Source organism: Castor canadensis, chromosome 12 (genome assembly GCF_047511655.1).
Source record: "Castor canadensis chromosome 12, mCasCan1.hap1v2, whole genome shotgun sequence".
Lineage (NCBI taxonomy): Eukaryota > Metazoa > Chordata > Mammalia > Rodentia > Castoridae > Castor > Castor canadensis.
This window is the reverse complement of record NC_133397.1, coordinates 103,341,407-103,361,729: the sequence shown is the minus strand read 5'-3', so window position 1 is coordinate 103,361,729 and position 20,323 is coordinate 103,341,407. Positions and strand designations below refer to the sequence as shown.

General features: G+C 35.8%; 1 pseudogene; it reads left to right on the top strand.

Annotated features, from left to right (window-relative positions):
- Nucleotides 1-20,107, top strand: part of LOC109680216 (olfactory receptor 5V1-like) — a 45,680-nt pseudogene extending 25,573 nt beyond the window's left edge.
- The last annotated feature ends 216 nt before the right edge of the window (nt 20,108-20,323 follow it).

Sequence of the window (20,323 nt, the reverse complement as noted above, 5' to 3'; positions counted from 1 at the left end):
AATCAATTCAGGTTGTAATGCACTTATGCATGGAAGCAATGCTAGGAATCTCTCTATATATGTATCCTTATCTCAACTAGACAAAAGCTATGTCTTTCTTACTATTGCTTATGTTTCCTCTTCAACAAAATTGGAGAAAACGGCAGAGCAAGTTCTACCTGAAGTGAGAGGGGGCAGGGGAAGGAGGGTGGTTGGTGGCAGGGGGAAGAAATGGCCTGAACAATATATGTACATAAGAATAAATGAATAAAAAGAGAAAATGAATTTCTGGATGAAAATGAATTTCTTTGCTGAGTCTTTTATTTAGCACTTTGAATATGTTATCTCACTGCTTTCTGGCCTTCATAGTTTCTGATAAAAAGTCACCTGTAAATCTTATTGATGATCCCTTGTATGTGATTAATTATTTTTTCTTACTGCTTTTAGAATTACTCTTTGTTTTTGCCTTTTAACATTTTGACAATGTTATATCTATATGTAATATGGATCTTTTAAAATTTATTTAAATTGGAGCTTTATTGAGCTTCTTGGATGAATAGGTATTAGTTTTCCTCTTTCTGCTGTAGAAAATTACTACAGACATAATGGCTTAAGAACGTTGGGTGTGGGGGAGTAGAATTCCAAACTGTGTTCTCTAGGGTAAAATCTAGTTGTTAGCATTACAGCATTCCTTCTAGAGGATCTTGGGGGAATCATTCACTTGTGTTTCAAACTTTAAGAGACTGACTGCATTTCTTAGCTTGTGGTTTCTTCCTGCATCAACAAAACTATGAATTACTTCTCAAGCCCTTCTTACACTGCATCATTCTGATCTTCTTCCCTGCATCTTATGTAGACCCTTGTGATTACACAGGGTGCAAACAGATGATCCAGAATAACTTCCTCATTTGAAAGCCTTAACTTAGTTATACCTGGAATGTTCTGTCATGTAAGGTAACTTATTCTTACGTTTGGTCATTAACATATAGATATCCTTGAAGAGTCATTGTTCTGCTTACCATAGTATAGAATAATGATTTCCATCAAATTTGGGAAGTTTTAAAATATTATTTCTTCAAATATTTTTTGCATCCTTTTCTATATTCTGTCTTTTTGGAACACTCATTAGCCAAACATTGATATCTTGACAGTGTTCCACACATCTCTGAAGCTATGTTCATTTTTCCTCATTTATTATTCTTCTTGTTCCTTATTTCCTAAATTCTAATGTCCTGCCTCTAAGTTTCCTAATTCTCTTCTCTATCTGCTAAAACTTCTGTTTAATTCACATAGCACATTTCTCACTTCAGTTACTATGTATTTCAACTCCAAAAATCTATTTATGTTTTTTATATTTTTCATTCATTTATTATTTGGTGTGACATTATTTTCATATTCTTCTTAAGTATTTGATTGTGCTTTAATTTTTTTTGGGGGGTGGTACTTGGGTTTGAACTCAGGGCCTTGTGAGCACTAGACACATACTCTACCACTTGAGCTATATCCCCAGCTCTTTTTGCTTCAGCAAGTTTTAAAATATTTTTCTCATGTTTATGCCAGGGCCTGTATAGACTTCGATCATCCAACTTATTCTTCTTTCATAATTGGGATGGCAGGCATGTACCACCATTGCCAGTTTTTTATTGGTTGAGATTTTTATGTGGGCTGGCCTCCTAAATAGCAAGAATTATAGGTGTGAACCATGATGCCTGACACTTCATTTAGTTTTATAAACCTGTTTTTTAGTATCTCCTTTAAAGTCTTTGTTGACAAAATCAAATATCTTTCAAGGTTTTAGTTATTAAAGTATATGAGAAAATCTGTTTGAGGTTGTTTGAGGTTGTTTAGCAATATAGAAACAAGTAAGGGATTTTGTTTGTTGTTATTTGAATTAAATGTGAATTTAAGTATTAACCTTAAATCTAGACATAATATCCAAAAGTTCAAAAATTGGGGAGTATAGTTAGAACTCAAACTCATGTCTATGAATATACACCTGTCCTTAGTACACCAGCTGAGAATTCATATTAAATTACCACTAATGTAGCAGCTTAAAGCAACACAAATTTAATCTCATATTTCTGTAGGCCATAAATCTAGGAACAGCGTGACTGCTGTGGCTCCTTGACTTACTGTCTCATAAGATTAAGATCAAGATGTCAACAGGGCTATGAGTATCTCTGAAGGCTCTGGAGGAAACTCTGATTCCATTCAGGTTGCTAGAATAATTCAGTTCTGTGTGGCTGCAGTACATAGGTCTCCATTTCCTTCTGGCTATCAGCCAGTGCCCATTCTCAGCCTCTAGAGGTTGCCTATATTCCCAGGTTTGTGGCCTCCTTCAAAGACATAAGTGGTGGATTAAGTTCTTAATGTTTTGAATGTCCTTTACTCTGTTCCTTCTGTCTCATTGTTGTTGCAGCTCTTCTTACTCATGCTAGAAAAATTTACCTGCTTTCTTCTTTATCTTTTCCTTTTGAGATATGGTTTCACTATGTAGACAGGGCTGGTCTCAAACTTATTTATATAGCCCAGGATGGCCTCAAACTTGTGATTCTCCTTCCTCACCCTCCTGAATGCTAAAATTATAGATGTATATGGACCATGTCCAGCACTTTTTTTTTTTGCTTTCAAGGGCTCAAATAATTAAATTGGAATGACCCAGAAAATCCAAAATAATCTACATATATTAAATCCCATAGTCTTAAATATATCAGCAAAGTCAACTTTGCACATACTGTAAAATAATCTCAGGATGAGGGATTGGGACATGAACCCCTTGTGTGTACATTATTTGGTCTACCACACTAGTATACATACTTAAATTCCCATTCTATCTTGGACCTTTATATGTCACGAAGACAAATGGCAACTGCTTGATCCTTGGGAGACCTTTCACTTCCTCACCATTGCTCTGGTATAGGTTTCATTGGGGTTTACGAGGAATAAGAAGATACCAAATATCATCAGAAAACAATAGACATATAAAGAGTGTTTAGCACCCTAGTCAAGTTCTGTTTTACAGAGGAGGAAATTGATGTCCAGAGCCAGAAATGTGCTTTGACTAGTTAACAGAGCTGAACATTATTCTTGATCTTCACATCTTTGACAGCAGCTGTTTTTATTAACTACATGACTCTAGGGATTTACCTACTTTCTCTAAGATTCAGTTTGCTCATATTAAAAGGGAATAATAATGGTGCTTCTTAATGATGGTTTAAGAATTGAAGGAAATGTATGTATGAAAATCCTGCCAATACAGAATTGTTGCCATTTAATAAGTACAGAGCACTATTGTTGCCATTATATTATTACTCTATAAATCTAAGCTCCCTCAACACATAGGCCCCTTCTTTTTATTGAATTGATTGGTAAACTGAATAGTTTAGTCAAAGCAATTGTGAATTTGAGACTTTTTTCATCACTTTTACTAACATGGCACTTTCCATTTGACTGATTTGAAGATAGCATTTAAGTCAAGCTAGAGAAATGTGGTAGGGAAATGATAATTTTGAAGAGGAACTTGGCATAATGGAATGATATAAAGTGTATTGGTCTGTTGTTATTCATTACTTACCTTACTTGACAAAACTTTTATTTCAAAGTGATAAAACAATACATAATCACATGTGTTTAATCTATTTAAATAAATGTGGACATTCATTCATAAAACAAATATTTACTGGGCATCAATTACAGAAGTGAACGAAACTGATGTGACCCTTGTTTACTTAGGGCTTATTCATTGAGAAGAAACTGATAGTTCATGAATAAATAAATATCTTTATAAACTCTTTGAAGAAAATATAAGATGCTGTAGTAGATTTTTAAAAAAATGATACTAGATATGTAGTCAAAAGGACTTTCTGAGAACTGATACTCAAGTTGAGATCCAAATAATAAGAAGGAACCAGCCATTAAATAATGTGCATGTGTTGGTCAAGGAGATGGAAATCAACATAGAAGTTTGAACTATACTTGATAAAGACAACCAATAGTACCTGCTGAAGAATTAGATATGAGCAGGGGGTAAGTGAAAGAAGGACACAAAGATGACCCTTATATTTCTGATTGCAAGTTATGGAATACTATGAGAACAAAAGTTAGTGCCACAGGTCTAATTTTATTAACGATGTTGTAGTTATTTGCAGTCTCATACATTTGGTTGCTTTAAATTTCTGGTTTCACAAGAAATTTTATTATCTAAAAGGGTTGATAATGAGATCCACTTTCCTTCTTCATTGGATTTTTGTGAAAATATGTTCAGAAAATGTAATCATAAAACAAAAGCAGATATAACTTCAATGGCAGATCATTAAATATTTGTTTTATGAGACAGAAATATCTGGATTTATTTATATACCAGTTACATAAAAGTGGAGCTGATTGAGATGGCAAAAGTAAAAAGCATTTGTGTCAAGGTAGATAAGTGTGTTGGGGAAATAACCTTTTAAAAGGGTAACTGGAAATGGGAGAATTGTCATAGTGGAGAAACATAATATGTGTTGGTCTGTTATTCATTACTTAATCTTCACAATAGCTCTGTAACCCAAATATCGCATCTTACACATGAGAAAACCAAGTTTCATAGAGGCTAAGTAAGTTGTATAGATGATAAAGTTGTGATATAAACCCAGCTGTCAAGCACTCAAATTCAATTACTTACAATGAGAGTTGGGGAACTTTTTCCTGCAAAGAACAAGAAAGTAAATACTTTAGGCTTTCTGAGCTATTTCTCCACTACTCAGTACTGCCACTATAGCACAGAACAACCATAGACAATACATAAATGAATAGGTGTGACTGTGTTGCAATAAAACTTTATTCACAAAATAGAACAGATATACACATATACAAGGGAAACATATACATATACAAGGAAAACAGATAGCTTAGCAGTTTCTACATGAAATGGGGAAGTGAAGATCCACAAAGCCTCTTGAAAGACAATCTCACATGAAGATAATTTCAGATGCAAGTTAATGTGTTCTTATCTTTCCTAGAACTTGTGATTGTTATGCCACAGCCTTACATATATTTGTTGTTAATACAGAGTGGGAAGAGACTAATTAAAATTTTTAAATAATTTAGAAATATCACCCCCCAAAGATTTCCAAGCTCATATTTGACACAGCCTTTTAGTGGACATGCTGACTTGGAAAATGGATAATTTGTTTTTGTATTGTATTCTCTTTATTCTCTGAAAGGTAAACTGGCCACAGGCTGCATGAAGGGAAAGAGCACAAATAGAGGAATGGTTACAGATTTGAGAGAGTATGGGATGAAATTATTCTAAGGATTCTAGATAGGTGATCTGCCATAAGTACCCCAAAATATACCAAATAGGATGCTTGATGTATTTGTTTTCTATTGGTGTCATATCACACTACTTCAAACTTAATAGTTCAAACAACCATTTATTATTCCTCACAGTTCTGTGGATCAGAATTCAGAAGCAGCATGGCTCAATTATGTTCTCTGCTGGAAACAAGGTATCAGGTGAGGTGGATCCCTTATGTAGAAACTGGGAAGCATCTCACTTCCAAATTTGTTCAAATTGTTGGCAAAATCCATTTATTTTGTAGGTGCTATCATCTTCATGTAAACAATGACAATGTTGATTCCTAATTGAGATTTGAATTTCTGACTTCATCTTCAGCTGAAGAATGATCTCTTCTTTTAAGGGTTAATATGAGTATATATTAGGTGCATTCAAAAAATCCAAAATAATCTCTGTACTTTAAAGTCATGTCATCAGTAACCTTAATTATGCCTGAAAATTCCCTTATGCCATGAAATATAACATATTCACTTGAAATGTGAAAGTCATGGAGTTGACCACACACTCCATAAGGTAGAAATTAGTATTGTGACTTTTCTCATGGAAGTAGGAGATTGGGAAGAAAAGTATTTGGGCTCTAGCTTAATTCATCAATTACTGTTTTTGTAATATTGGTGCTGGAGACTGAATTTCCTTCCTTCCTTCTAACAAAAGATAAAATCCTTATCCAATACAATTTATATATTGGTAGAGAAGTCAAGCTAATAGAAAAGAGTGATGGGCATGAGAATAAACACAGAGGAAGGGGATACAGGAATGAGGGGGAATGCAAAAATCCTATTTGCAGGGTTGAAAGTACAAAACATTAGTCAGTTCTCCTGCTTTTTAAATTTATTTCTTAATTTCCATTAAGTTGAGAAAGAATTCAAAGAAATGGAAGTCAAGCATTAGTCACTGATTAATCTTCCTAGGATTTTCTAACCAACTTGAATTACAACAGTTATTCTTTCTAGTCTTGTTGGTCATTTAGCTGACTAATTCTGGGATCAGAAGAATACGATCACAGTCAATCTTGCCTCCCACATTCCACTGTGTACTTCACTCTTCAGCTTGAGCTTCTTGTATATTGGCAACTAATCCACCATAGTGCAGGTCATGCTAGACAAAGGAAACCATGTCCTACAAATGCTGCCTTTCTCAGATTTTCTTCTACTTGACATTTGCTGGCACCAATGTGTCTGATTGGTTGCCATGGTTTCTGACCTCTATGTAGCCATTTCCTCCACTTTTCAATACACAGTCCTCATGAGTGTGAAGGTCTGTGCTTGTTTGGTGACTGGGTCCTGGCTGTATGAGCTGGTGAACTCTGTGACACACGCAGTGCTGGCAGTCACACTTACTCTGTGTGGGCCCAACCAGATCAGCTACTTTCTCTGTGACATCTCATTACTCCTGAAGTTCTCCTGCTCAGACAGCTCTGCTAATGAATTGTGCTCCATGGCCAGTGCCACTAATGTCCTGAGCCTCTGTTTTTTTTCTCTTCTTTTTTGCTTTTATTGCTTTTTGAGACAGAATCTTACTATGTAGTTCAGGTTGGCCTTGAACTGGACCAGGATGAGTTCTGCTTCATCCTCCCAAGTCCTGGGGTAACAGAACTGTACCACAACATCAAGTCAAAAATTTCTTTCCTTATCTCTCCATATTTCTCCATATTTCTTTTTTTATTTTTCTCTCTTTCTGTTTCTTTCTTTTCCTCACTCCCTTTCTTTAATTCTTTCTGTGGTACTTAGGTTCAAATCCAAAGACTCAGGATTGCTAGGCAGATGCTCTACAACTTGAGCCATGCTCCCAATCTCAAAAAATTCTTAATTTGAAAGAAACATGAATATTCCAAATGCAATTAAAATAGTGATCTTTCTAGATAACATCTCTCAAAAATTGTGGTACTCCTACCACAAGGATAAACAATCACACCTGTGGTAAGTCTCTCACACATTGTGATCTAATGTGCATTGGATTCTTTTCAATGAACTGATATTTTAGAACATTTTCATCACCACCCAAAAAAAAGTGCATATTCATTAGCATTTACTTATTTTTCCTGAAAACCTCCAACTTTAGGCAACTACTAATCTACTTTATAATGCTATAGAATTGCCTATTCACATTTAACCTAAATGGAAATATATAATATCTGACATTTCTGTTGGATTTCTTTTCCTTAACACAATGTTTTCAATCTTTACTCATGTTGTAGCATGTATTAGTAATTCATTACGTTTTATGCCAAATAATATTCCATATGCAGGTGTATCACATTGTATCTCTCCATTCATCAGTTAGTAGACATTTAGAATATTTTAACTTGCTAGCTATTGTGATTAATGTTGCTAAAAATATTTGTATACAAGTTCTTGGTGGACTTATCTTTTCATTGTTCTTGGGGATGTACATAGGAGTGGAATTGCTGGACCATATAGTAATTCTGTGCTTAATCCTTTGAAGAACTATCAGACTGTTCTACAAACTGAAGCACAATTTTACATTACTGCCAGCAGTGAATAGAGTTTCCAGTTTATCCACATTCTTATCCACACTTGTTATCTGTCTTTACACCATTCTAGTGGGTAGTCTAAACTGATTGTTTTGATATATATTTCCTTAAGATATTTAGTAAGAACCAATCCTATACTTCTACTTCAATATATTAAAAAACCCTGTTGTCAAGAGGGGTTTTGAGCTTCAGAGATTTAACATTGTTTAATGTTTTAATTAAAATTATTGTGCAATAAAATATTATAATATTTTAAAAGCCATGTGTTTCTCACCAACTGTGCCCTATGAAACAGTTTGATGGAGAGCCATTTTCTTCTTTAAACTCCACAAAAAGCAATGTCAAAACCAGGTCATGAGCAATGGAAATACCAGCAATCAAGGGGCTGAAGGCATTAGGGCTGTTGATGGGAAAGAAAGGATGTTCTACCCATAGAAGAGCAGCCCTTAACAGGAGTGGATTATAACTAAGAAAGCAGATATGCTGTTAGTACTATGGCACAGATAATCATCCAGCTGTCAGGACATGTGGCATGATGATCTAGGTCCATGGCCCTTGGTCATGGCCTCCAGAAGAAGTGGAGAAAACTCCTTCATGCCTTGGAGAATCCAGTGAAATAAGCCATATCCTTGCATATTCCTTCCTTCCAATGAGGAAGAAGAAAAAGCAGTCTTTCAAACTCAAGCCACCACGATTCCTAATGACAACTCTGTCACAAAAGAGATAAGATGCTGATCTCCCCATTGCCTGCTGGGAAAAATAATTGCCCTAACTTTAATGAACCCAAGAGAGAATTAATTGCTCCTTTAATTTGTACAGTTTCTATTCAGGCTGTTGCCCTTGAACTGTGTTCCTATACTAAGGAGCCCCAGAATGTCAGAGACTTATTAAATCCCAAAAGATCATTCCACAGTTCTTCATAAATAGTCATACTACAAAGGGAATTATGGAAAATCAAAAAGCATTTTTGACTCCAACATGAAGCAATGATTATGCACTAGAAGCTCCTAGAATGGCAAGTCCCCATCATGATGCTTTGAAGTCAACAGACAGTTTTACCAAAGCCCAAGTTCTCCATTTTTGTGCAGAGCAGCTAACTCCACATCAAAGCCAGAAATCCAAGACTTTCAGTAAGAGTCAATGGTAAGTAGTTTATTTATCATTACAAATGAGAAAAACTACCTGGTTCAGGATATCTACTCTTAAAAATATTATAAAATATGGTACATATTTTTGTTGTCTTTTTCAGGACATTTATGTAATGACAGGCTCAGTATCATTTTATGTGCATCAATTTCTAAAATAGTAATAATAAAAACATTAGAGGTTGTCTACTTAAGTTCCTGAGGGGTGTGTGAATTCCTTAAATGAGATAATATGAGAGGAAAGCACATTCATAGTAGATTATGTATAATATAAAATGTCACTCCTACTTTAATTTTGACAAGCAGAACAGTAGCAGTAATTTTCATGGAAAAAGCATAAGGTTACATGCTTCTTTGATTTATGATAGAATGAGAATATGGGGTATCAAAATTTTATGTAAGCAAAAATTCATTTAAATAAATTCCCATTAAGTTTGTGTTATAGTCAAAATTGAAAACTTTTTAAATTCACACCACTAAGGGTTCTCATCTTTATGTTGTAACACACTTATCCTTGGAGCTATGTTGTAAACAGATTATTTACTGTAATAAGCTCTAAAGTTTGTCAATTATTTTCTTCTCTCAATCACTTTTTAAAAGCAATCTCATAGACTTGAAGTTATTCTTAAATAATTTCATTCTCCATCATTTGTCATCTGAGATGATTTATTGATTGATTGTGAGAGAAAGAAGCAGAGCTTCTGCTCTTAGTTGGAAAATGAGCAGCACTTCCAATGGTCTCCATTGGAACTGTTGCTGTGAAGAGAGAGAGCATTAAGTTCTCAAAGGCTAGTAGACCAATGTATTATTTTTATGTACCTATGAGCTGTGATCTTGCTCAGGTCCATAACATATTTGAAACAGAACTACTGAATGGAAACATCCTCTAAAGTTTAGCTGAGATGCCCTTTCTCAATCTGTCTCTGTGAGGCTGACTAAAGTGAAGTACTAACTTCAGTCTGGGTGGTAGTGAGTAGTCTTTGTGCCCCAAGTTTAGCACCCTGTTCAGCTTCAGTAGGCAGGGACATCAGATGCCACTGGGAATATGGGGCTCCATGATGACAGGATCAAGGACCTCATGGAGAGGTCTTTGGAAGCCAATTTTTCCCTAGTCTGATATACATGTTCATGTAAAGGGATTCAGATTGTAAAATCTTGACTCTATATGCTGTCCAGGACATAAGCTGGAGCAGCCTATGAGACCCTTTAGAGCCACCCTCTTCTCAATTCCAAAACTATTTAAACTGCCAGTCCTATGTCCTGTTTAAGGCAGGGGCAGATGTACGGAAATGTATGCCTGAGAAATTGTACTCTGATGCTGCAGTTGCTTAGGGATAGGGACAATTGATAGAAAAGTAATATAGCCAAATGTTCAATCATTTTTTAATCATTGTAATTCTAAGAAATTGGTTTCACTAATGTTACCAGTAACTTTTTTGTGTTTATGGAGTTTTTGGTGCCAATTTGACTAAATTAAGAAATTAAATCATTGTAGGTTTTTCCTTATTTGTCCTCTCTTATTTTTATTATTCCTTGGAATGTTTTTTGCAGGAGAATGTCCTAGGAAGATTATGGTCTTTCAAAGTCAGATGGAAGGTATACAATTCCAGCCTTCAGGAATACCCATAGTGTATCATTTTCCTCACTTGCTAATCCTAATGTAAGGTTGTGGTACATACACAAGATTGTATGTTCAAAACACCCAACATAGTGCCTTGTACATTAGAAGTCCTAAATAAACAGTAGCTATTATTATTGAAAACCACAGAACTTTTGGACAAGGCTATGAAGGGAAAGGATTAGTGTTATTTGTGTTAAAATGGCTTATTTTACAATGTCAATCATACACCCATATAAACAAAGTATAGGAAAAACACACACCAAGCTGTGAACAGTGATGCTGAGTAAAGATATTTCATTTTCATTTGGTATTTGGTATGTAATTGATTCAGGTAGATTTTCAGTGAGCATGTGCTATTTTTAAATATAAAAAATCACATAATTTAAAAAATTTTAAGAATATAATGAGAACTGGGCATGGTGGTACATATCTATAATCCCAGCACTTCCTATAATCCAGAGGCAGCAGGATCACCTGTTTGGAGTCACTCTGGGCTTCAAAGTGAGATCTTGTCTCAAGTAAACAAAGAATACAATGAGAAGATCTCACTGTATATTTCTGTAACTTTCAGTAGTTCTATAAGTGCTTCAAAATAATTTTTCTAAAATGTAAAAAGTAAATAAATAAAATATGTAATCATTCCATCCATCATCTATCTATCTGCCTATCTATCAATCTATCTATTTACCATTTCTCTCTCTCTCATCTATCATCTATCTCTGAAATAACATTAGGCCAATGAGGCTTTCAGTCATGTGAAAATTTACCATCTCAGAGGTTACGTTGTTCATAAATGTAGTTGATCCTCCATATTTGCATGTCTGTAGATTCAACCCACCATGAAGTAAAAATATAGTGAGTATGTACAAATTTTTCTTGTCATTATTCCCCTAATAATGCAATATAACAACTATTTATATGGCATCTATGTTGTATTACATATTATAAGTAATCTAGATTTGAGTTCAAGTACATAGGAGTATTGCCTAAATTATATGCAAATGATATTCCATATTATATATGGGACTTGAACATCTGAAGATTTTGGTATCCAAGGGGCTCCTAGGAACAATCCTGGATGATACTGCGGGACTTCTATAATAGGATTGCCTCAAGGTGGGTGAATATTAACAAGGTCATTGATAATTTTGGGTCTGATCCAATAATATGAAACACGACATTTTCATGGTCTTAATAATACCATGTTATCTCCTGTGTAGTAGCCTTTAAATAACAATGAAATCTTAGGGATGAAAGAAACTGTAAGAATCCACTCAAAAAAATCTTCACTTGAGCCTTGAATAAGTCTTCTTGGTAGGAGATATAGCTTTGCTTAAACATTTCCAGTGGTGGAGCTTATTTCTTTCCATTTAATATAAAATGCTATTTGTTTAGCTTATACTCATTAGTTAAACAAGACTTGGAAAGTTGATGAAAACAAAGGAGAAGTAGATAAGAGGCAATTAAACCCAGGAATAACAGGATTTCCATTCAAGGTCAATTTGACAATTTGGCCAAGTAAATTATCAAGAAATAACATGGGGGTAAAGAAAGTTAAGTAAATTGTGAGCAGGTACTTGATAGTTCATATATTAGCATGAAAAGGGAGGAATGTTCAGCAGTTAAAAATAAAGACTACTGGTATAAATCCCTGAAGCTGTAGTTTTCCCACTAGAAACAAAGGATGAATAGAAGAACTTGCACTTTAAAGTTGCACTAAGAATGAACAAAGTTTGCCTGACATATAGGTCATGTATTATGCACTAAATGAGGGACATAGTAACAGTGCTAACTATACGTGCAGGAGGACAGAGAAAGACATGTGCCTCACTTTCAGGTGAACTTGACTGGGTATCATAATTTTTGTAGGAAGATTTCCAAAACTGAATAAGTGAGAACAAGGTCATTTTATCGTAATTGCCATAGGCTGTTTGAAATGGAAGAGACCTTTATCTATCTTATCTGTTGGAAATATTCTGAATTTATGTGCACATTAAATTTTGAGAGACTCTATTTGATGACCTCTGAGTATTTCATTTGGTTTTACATACCTATATTACATGGAAGTATACAAATAGTAACTTGGGGGAAAGTAAAAATAGTTCTTATTCCACAAAAATAAATTTAATTTGCCACAAACACCTAAAATCTTCTGGACTTTCTCTTAGAAAAACTTTCTTGACTGCTAATATTAATAATGTGTGTGTTTGTGTCTGTCTTTTAAGTAGACCAGCAACATGAAAATAACATACTAAGATTTTAAATTATTGTTTTGCATTATTGACATCAAACGTGGACAAATATGCTGTTTTCCTTATGTGCTTGAAGTGTGTTCACATCACAAAATGATCTTGATTTATTTTATGTCCATTTTGTTTCCTTTAAGGAAATAAATACCTAAGATTTGTTAAGAAACCATTCCACAGGCATAAGTTATTATTAGTTTATTACTTAGTTTGGAAGATCCTGGTTGAATTCAGATATATAAAAAAGTATGTTTTTTTCAAAGTCGTTAACAGTGTTATTTTGTACATTTGATTTTAATGAACTTATTTTAATATTTATAGAAAACATATTCCCTTTCAACTAAATTCAACATGATTTCTGTTGAGTTATACATTTTCATGTAGAGATTCAGCCCAAGAAAACTCAATTCTCAATCTATTTTTCATTTGAAATCTATCACCTAAGAGGGAGAGAAAAATCATTACCATAAAGCAAAGGTTAGAGACTCAGATTGTCTATTCGTATGTAATATCATGTAAATTCCAAGAGGAAAGCATCAGAGTACCATACAAGCTATAGTGTATAAGTAAGTGCAGCTTGTGGAGATGGATTTTGATGGTGATAACTCACTAGGGTGGCCCAATACAAATAGGGTTAGTGTGAGGAATATGGAAAATGGGATTGACATCACTCCTCACTTTATCCCTGGCCCACAAAAAATTAGACTGGCCAGCCAGACCAAGAAAAAATACTGTTTCTTAATGTACTGCATATAGATATAATGACCTATGAACATATTTCTCAGGGTTTAACTTCAAGTTGTATTTTAAGACATTTGAATTAAGTAATGTATGCAATTTTAGAAACCATAGTTTTTTAAGTCCTTAAACATTAAAAATTCACTTTTATAATTTAGTTAGATAAGATCATGTATTGCTTTCTTATTGCAGACTTCCTTTCATGAAGAATTTCATTTCTTTCTATGAATAAACCTGGACGCTTATTTATAAAGTGGATTGTGGAGTTTACCTTTTCAATATCGTGAGTTAAGAGAAAATGCATGCCACTGGTTTTTAATGAATTTTAATCCATCTATGCAGTTCATAGAGAAAACAAAGAATAATATACACATATTACATAGTACATGCATAAGAAATTTCAGAGAGTACAGAAAGATTCCTGGCCCAAGTAAAATGTTGCTTTCCCATTAAGCAATGCCCACAGGTAACCTGGAGAAAGCATAGAATATTCATACACCTCCTTCTACAATATCTCTTATCCATACTCTCTATAAACTTTAGGGATGCCAGGAGTCCCACCTTCACCTTCTTTCCTCACTGTCTGTTTTCTTTGGTGGGTTTCATGTAAACTCATGCATTCAATAGTCACCTATAAGACAATGCCTCCCAACTCTGCACTTGAGCAGGACTAGCCTGTCTCCTGTGGAAAATGCTTATTGGGAATCTCCACTATTTTCTCTCCCCAAACCTACTATACCTCACTGATTTCCTGTTTTAATAGATGCCAGTGCCAGCCACTCAACCTACACACACTGTGCCTCACCATGTCCTCACACCCATGGACATTAAAGTACTTCAAACTTGACTCCTTTTCCAGGAACTATTGCTTTAGAGATTTTCTCCAAACTCTTAATTTACCCTACAGTTTCAGCTATAGACCATTTCATTTTGATCTGACTTTAGTTTTCAGGCTTCTCTCCTGGATCAAAGAAAGATTTTAACATAAGGCACATGTTCTTTGAGGCACTCTTGGGAGTTTTACAATTATTTGGGACTTTTAGAATTACATGAAAGATTTTGTGTATGGATACTCATGCATTTTTCTGAATCTATAAAATTCTGTCAGCTTCTCAATGCTGAAGATTTTCTAAAACCCAGGCCAATTCCCTCCAGATTCCCCCTGCTTCCAACCTTCCCTCACCTAGAATGTAGTTTCCTGCTCATTATTGATTTTCTGCAGCCATCCCTGTCCATTGTCAGAACAAAACCTGGCTTCGAGGTAGTCAGACATCTGGACTTCCTGCTGCCCCAGGATAAGAGGAGGAATATTTTCTGAGGCCCCAGTTGGAGGACTACTCAGTTATTTTATGTATGTATGTATGCATGTACGTATGTATGTAAGCACTTTGTTCAGTGGACAGGTCTGACATGCCCTTCATATTTCAGTCCTGTTCTCTAAAGGCAGCTGATTCACTGCCACCCTTTCTTGGGCTAGCTAATTAGGTTGTACTTAGAGTGAATATCACCAGGATTTTTAGAATGAGTCATGGAGTTTGGTAACAACCAGCCAGGGATGACCTACCTGCCAGCTCTCTGCAATTAACAGGAATCTCCAGGGCTGGGGATGTAGCTGTAGGTGATGGGGCTGCCAGCAAAACTCAGAAACTCTGTAGCATTCTCTCCTCTAATAGCAACATTGCACAAAGAAGTTCACTGTTCACCTTGGGTCTTTTCTTTTGTAAACATGGGTTCAATATGACTTTTGATTTGCTTGCTTTTGTCTTGACATACTCATACTGTGTATTTTACTTGAGTATTTTGTCACCAATATTGTCTGGGATGATGCCAGTCTGGGACAGGTGTTCTCACACGTGCCTCCCCCAACAAACCTGCACACAGCACACACATGCATGCATGGCTTTTCATCTGTTGTCCAGGGTCCACCTACAGGATTTGACTTTTGCCACATTAGCAATTGTAAGGAGAATAAAGTATGTTGCATATCCATGAAGAGGCAAGACTGTGGTCAGGGAAACCAGGGCCTTATAGTTACTCTACCACTGAGCTACATTCCAGCTGTTAGTATTTTGCAACAGGGTCTCACTACAAAGTTCAGGCTGACCTCAAACACATTATCCTCCTGCTTCTGTCTCCCAAGTGCTTGAATTGCAAGCATGCACCACCATTCTTAGCCAAATGGAAAAAGTGTACAAGTTGATAAATTTTTACATATATTTGCACCTGTGTAATCACTACCCAGATCATGATATAGGACATTTCCATTACTTCAGAAAATTCCTTCAGATGCCTTTTCAATCAGTATCATCCAGAGAGGTAATTATTGTGCTCACTTATTACCAGAGGCTATTTTACCTAATGTTGTAGTTGATTAAATATTTAAAAATTTTTATTAGCACATAATAAGTATATAGTCATGGGTTATAGTGTGGTATTTCAATGTATGTGTACAATAGATAGTGTTCAAATCATGGAAATTGTCATACCTATCACCACAGATATTGATTATTTCTTAGTGTCAGGAGCACTCAAAATCCTTTCTAGTAGCTAATTTGAAATATTCAGTTAAATGTCCATCATAGTCACCCTACTGTGCTATGGACAATTAAAAGTTATTTCGCCTTTCCAACTGTATCCCTGTACCCCTTAACAACCTTCTCTCCATCCCTCCTCCCCACATCCTTCCCAAGCTTTCCTATCCACATTGTACTCTCTATTCTCTGAGATCAACTTTTTAGCATCCACAAATAAGTGAGAACATATGGCATTTGTCTTCATATGCCTGACTCATTTCACCTAACACAATGTCTTGCATGACCTTCTTTTAAATAGAAACTAAACTACAAATTATTTTATGTCTGATTCTTCAATTGAAAAGAGTACATTTTAGGTGTAATAGAAAGTTATTGTGTCAATTATTTTTCCAGGAAAAATAATATATATAACTTATATATAACTTTTTGAGAAACGGGCAGAGAAGTGATTCCTGTGGATATCCTGGTTTCCCATAGCAATTGTGCCATTTTATTTTCTCATCAGCCGTTCATGAGGGTTCAAATTTCTCCACACTGTCATCAACAGCTCTTAGTTTCCATTTTCTTTATTCTAGCCACTCCAGGAGGTAAGTAGTAGTATCTCGTGTGGTTTTGATTTGCATTTCCCTGATGACTAAAGATTTTGTATATCTTTTCAAGTGCTTATTGCTGCATCTTCTCTGAAACTCTATTCAAGTAAGCCCTTTATCCATGCTTAAATTTGGTTGTTTTTATTACTGTTGTTGAGTTGTGGCCATTCTTTATATATTGTGGATATTAATTAGTCATCAAATTTCTGATTTGCAAATATTTTCTTTGATTCTAACACTTGTCATTTTGCTTTTTTTTTTTTCTTTTTCAGTGGTACTCGGGTTTGAAATCAGGGTTTCACACTTGCTAGGCTGGCAGTCTGTCACTTCAGCCTTTTTTGCTCTGGCTGTTTTGGATATAGGTTCTCACTTTTTGCCCAGGTTGGCCTGTAACTCCATCCTCTTTTTCTATGCTTCCTGCCATTGCTGGAATGACAGGCACTCACCACCATACCAGGCATTTTACCATTGAGATCGGGGTCTCACAAACTATTTGCCCTGGCTTTCCTGGAACTGAAATCCCCCTGATCTCAGTCTCCCAAGTGATTAGGATTACAGGTGTGAGCCTCTTGTACCAGGCTCATTTTGCTTTCTTGATAGCATCTTTCAAAATACTTTTTAATTTAACAAAATATAATTTATTTTTGTTGTTGTGGCTTGTACTTCTGGTGTCATATACATGAAATAGGTGCTAAATACAATGACATGAAGATTTTCACCTGAGTTTTCTACTGAGATTTTTATAGTTTTAGCTCCTAGGTTTAGGTCTTTGATCAATTTTCAGGTAATTTTATATTTAAAACAAGGGTCCCAATTCATTCATTTTATGTAGATATTCAGTTTTCCCACTTTTAAGAGAACATCCCTCCTCCACCAAATCCTCTTGACATCCTTGCTGAAAATCAATTAACCATATATGTAAATATACTTCTTGGCTCTCTATTCAATTACATTGGCCTATATGTCTGTCCTTATGCTAGTACCACACTATTTTAATCATTGTTACTTTGTACTAAATTTCAAAATCAGGAAGTACATGTGTTATAACTTCATTTTTTAAAATTATTTTCACTATTTGAGGTCCTTTTCAATTCCAAACAAATTTGGAGATGGGCTTTTGGATTTCTGTGAAACAAAGGTACTGGTATATCACAGGAATTGTGTTTAATCTGTAAATCACTTTGGGTATTATTGACATATTAGCCATGTTAAATCTTCCTATTAAATGACATGGGTTATTTAGGTTTCTTTCATTTTTTCAGCCATATTGTTTTGTTTTCAGTGTACAAGTCTTTCACTTGCTTAGTATGATTAATTCTAAGTACTTCATTCTTTTAGATGTATTATAAATGAAAGTCATTTCTTCTTCTTTTCTTTTTTTTTTTTTGCTTTGGTTCTACTGGAATTCAGGACCTCACACTTGCTAGACCAACACTCTACCATTTGAGCCCTGCTCCCATTTATTTTTTGCTTTAATTTTTGAGATAAGGTATCATGCTTGCCTCAAAGCAATACCTTCCCACCTATTCCCACATAAAGTGAGCCAAAACAACAGGTTCCTGATAGTGATTTTTTAAATTTCTTTTGTGATTTTCATTGAAAGTGTGTACAAACAGAGCCATTTGTTTCCTATGTGCAAATTTGCTGAATTGTTTATTAGCTCCTGTAACTTTCTGGTGGATTATTTTAGATTTTTCTCTCCATAGAATCATAGGATCCTATTATCTCTAAATAGAGATGGTTTAACCTCTTCCTTTCCAATTTGAAAAACTGTGCTGCTAATATTTTAAAGTTTTAGAGATTAATATTTATATAAAGTGAAAAAACTACAAGTGGAATACACTGAAAGGGAGCATGGACATTAATTCTGGAGATGACTGAATTATCCTTTGTAAATCTTATTAAATTTTTTGCAATCAAAATTTATTTCTTAGAAAAAAATTAGATGCTAACAAAAAAGGATAATCATTGTAGGGAGATGTTGCTGAAATGGGAGAAAATGACCTGACACCAATGCAAGGGTTAATAGCTTACAGGTGCAAATTTGTGCAAATTTGTGGGGGTTCCCTGGGCTGAGGTGGCTAGCTCTATTGAGTGAGAAATAATGATCACCCACAGGTCAGCACATATTACCACTACACAAATCACTTTATGTCCAGCATTATCTGACCTGTCCTCTCTGAAGATTTGCTAACCTATTTGAGGGTGTTCTTAGCACATTCTTATTACAGTTTCTTTGTAGACTTTTCTAGCTGTAACATCATTTGAAATGAACAATCAAACATTTGTCACAGAATTCGTCTTCTTGGGATTTTCCAACCACTCCAACCTACAGGGCTTGCTCTTCTTGGTCTTCCTGGTCACTTACCTGATGACTGTCATGGGGAACATGCTCATAATGGCCACCACAGTCAGTCCCACACCCCCATGGACTATTTCCTCAGCAACTTGAGCTTCTTGGACATCTGCTACACATCCACCACCATCCCAGTCATGCTGCTGAACTTCTTCCAGGAGAAGAAGGCCATCTGCTGTGAGTGCTGTCTCTCCTAGATCTTCTTCTTAGTGACATGTGCTGGCACTGAATGTGTCTTGCTGGCTGCCATGGCTTATGACCGCTATGTAGCCATCTGCTGCCCCCTTCAATACCCAGTCCTCATGAGTGTGAAGGTATGTGCTTATTTGGTGACTGGGTCCTGGCTGTGTGGGTTAGTGAACTCTGTGACACACACAGTTCTGGCAGCCACATTCACTCTGTGTGGGCCCAAGCAGATCAACCACTTTTACTGTGATATTCTATTGCTCCTTAAGCTCTCTTGCTTAGACACCTGTGTCAATGAGTCTGTGCTCCATGTGGCCAGGGCTACCACAGGTTTGAGCCCCTGCCTGTTTACTGCAGGGTCCTACATATTCATCATCTCGGCTATACTTAGAATTCCCTCTGCTCAGGGAAAGAGCAAGGCCTTCTCTACCTGTGCATCCCACCTCACTGTTGTGGTGGTCTTTTATGGGATGGCCAACATCAACTAGGACAAGCCCAAAGAAGGGTACTCCTTGGACATGGACATCCTTGTTTCTGTGTTTTTTTGTGTTGTGACCCCCATGCTGAACCCCATCATCTATAGCCTGAGAAACAAGGAAGTCAAGGGTGCCCTGAGGATGCTGTCAGGAGGGTGTGCACTCCCTAGATAAATTGGTCTTCAAGCTGAATAATATCACCATCTGAAACCACCTCATGGGAATTTGTAATACAGAGAGTTTTAGTCTGTATCTGGATTCTGAATTCCTGCATACTAGTTCCTAAAATTGATATTCCCAGAACTCTTTTCTGTCCTTGCTTTTCACTCCTGCCCTCTTCCCGCTTTGCAGGTTAAAATGTGTCAGATATCTTGCACTGATTTTCAGAAGCATTTCTTTCTCAATTCTCCCCACATCAGGGGAGTAAATTGTGGTAACCTTATTTTCTACATTCCCTCCTGACAGCGTTTCCATTTTAGATTCTGCCTATAAGAGAAGGAACGGGGAACTGTCTTTTAGTTAGAGAGGAAGAAAGGGAAGAAAGAAGGAATCATTTTCTTGTGAATCTCACAGTAGCAGCAGAAGACTCCTGAAGTGGCAGGAGCTAACATGTGTCATTT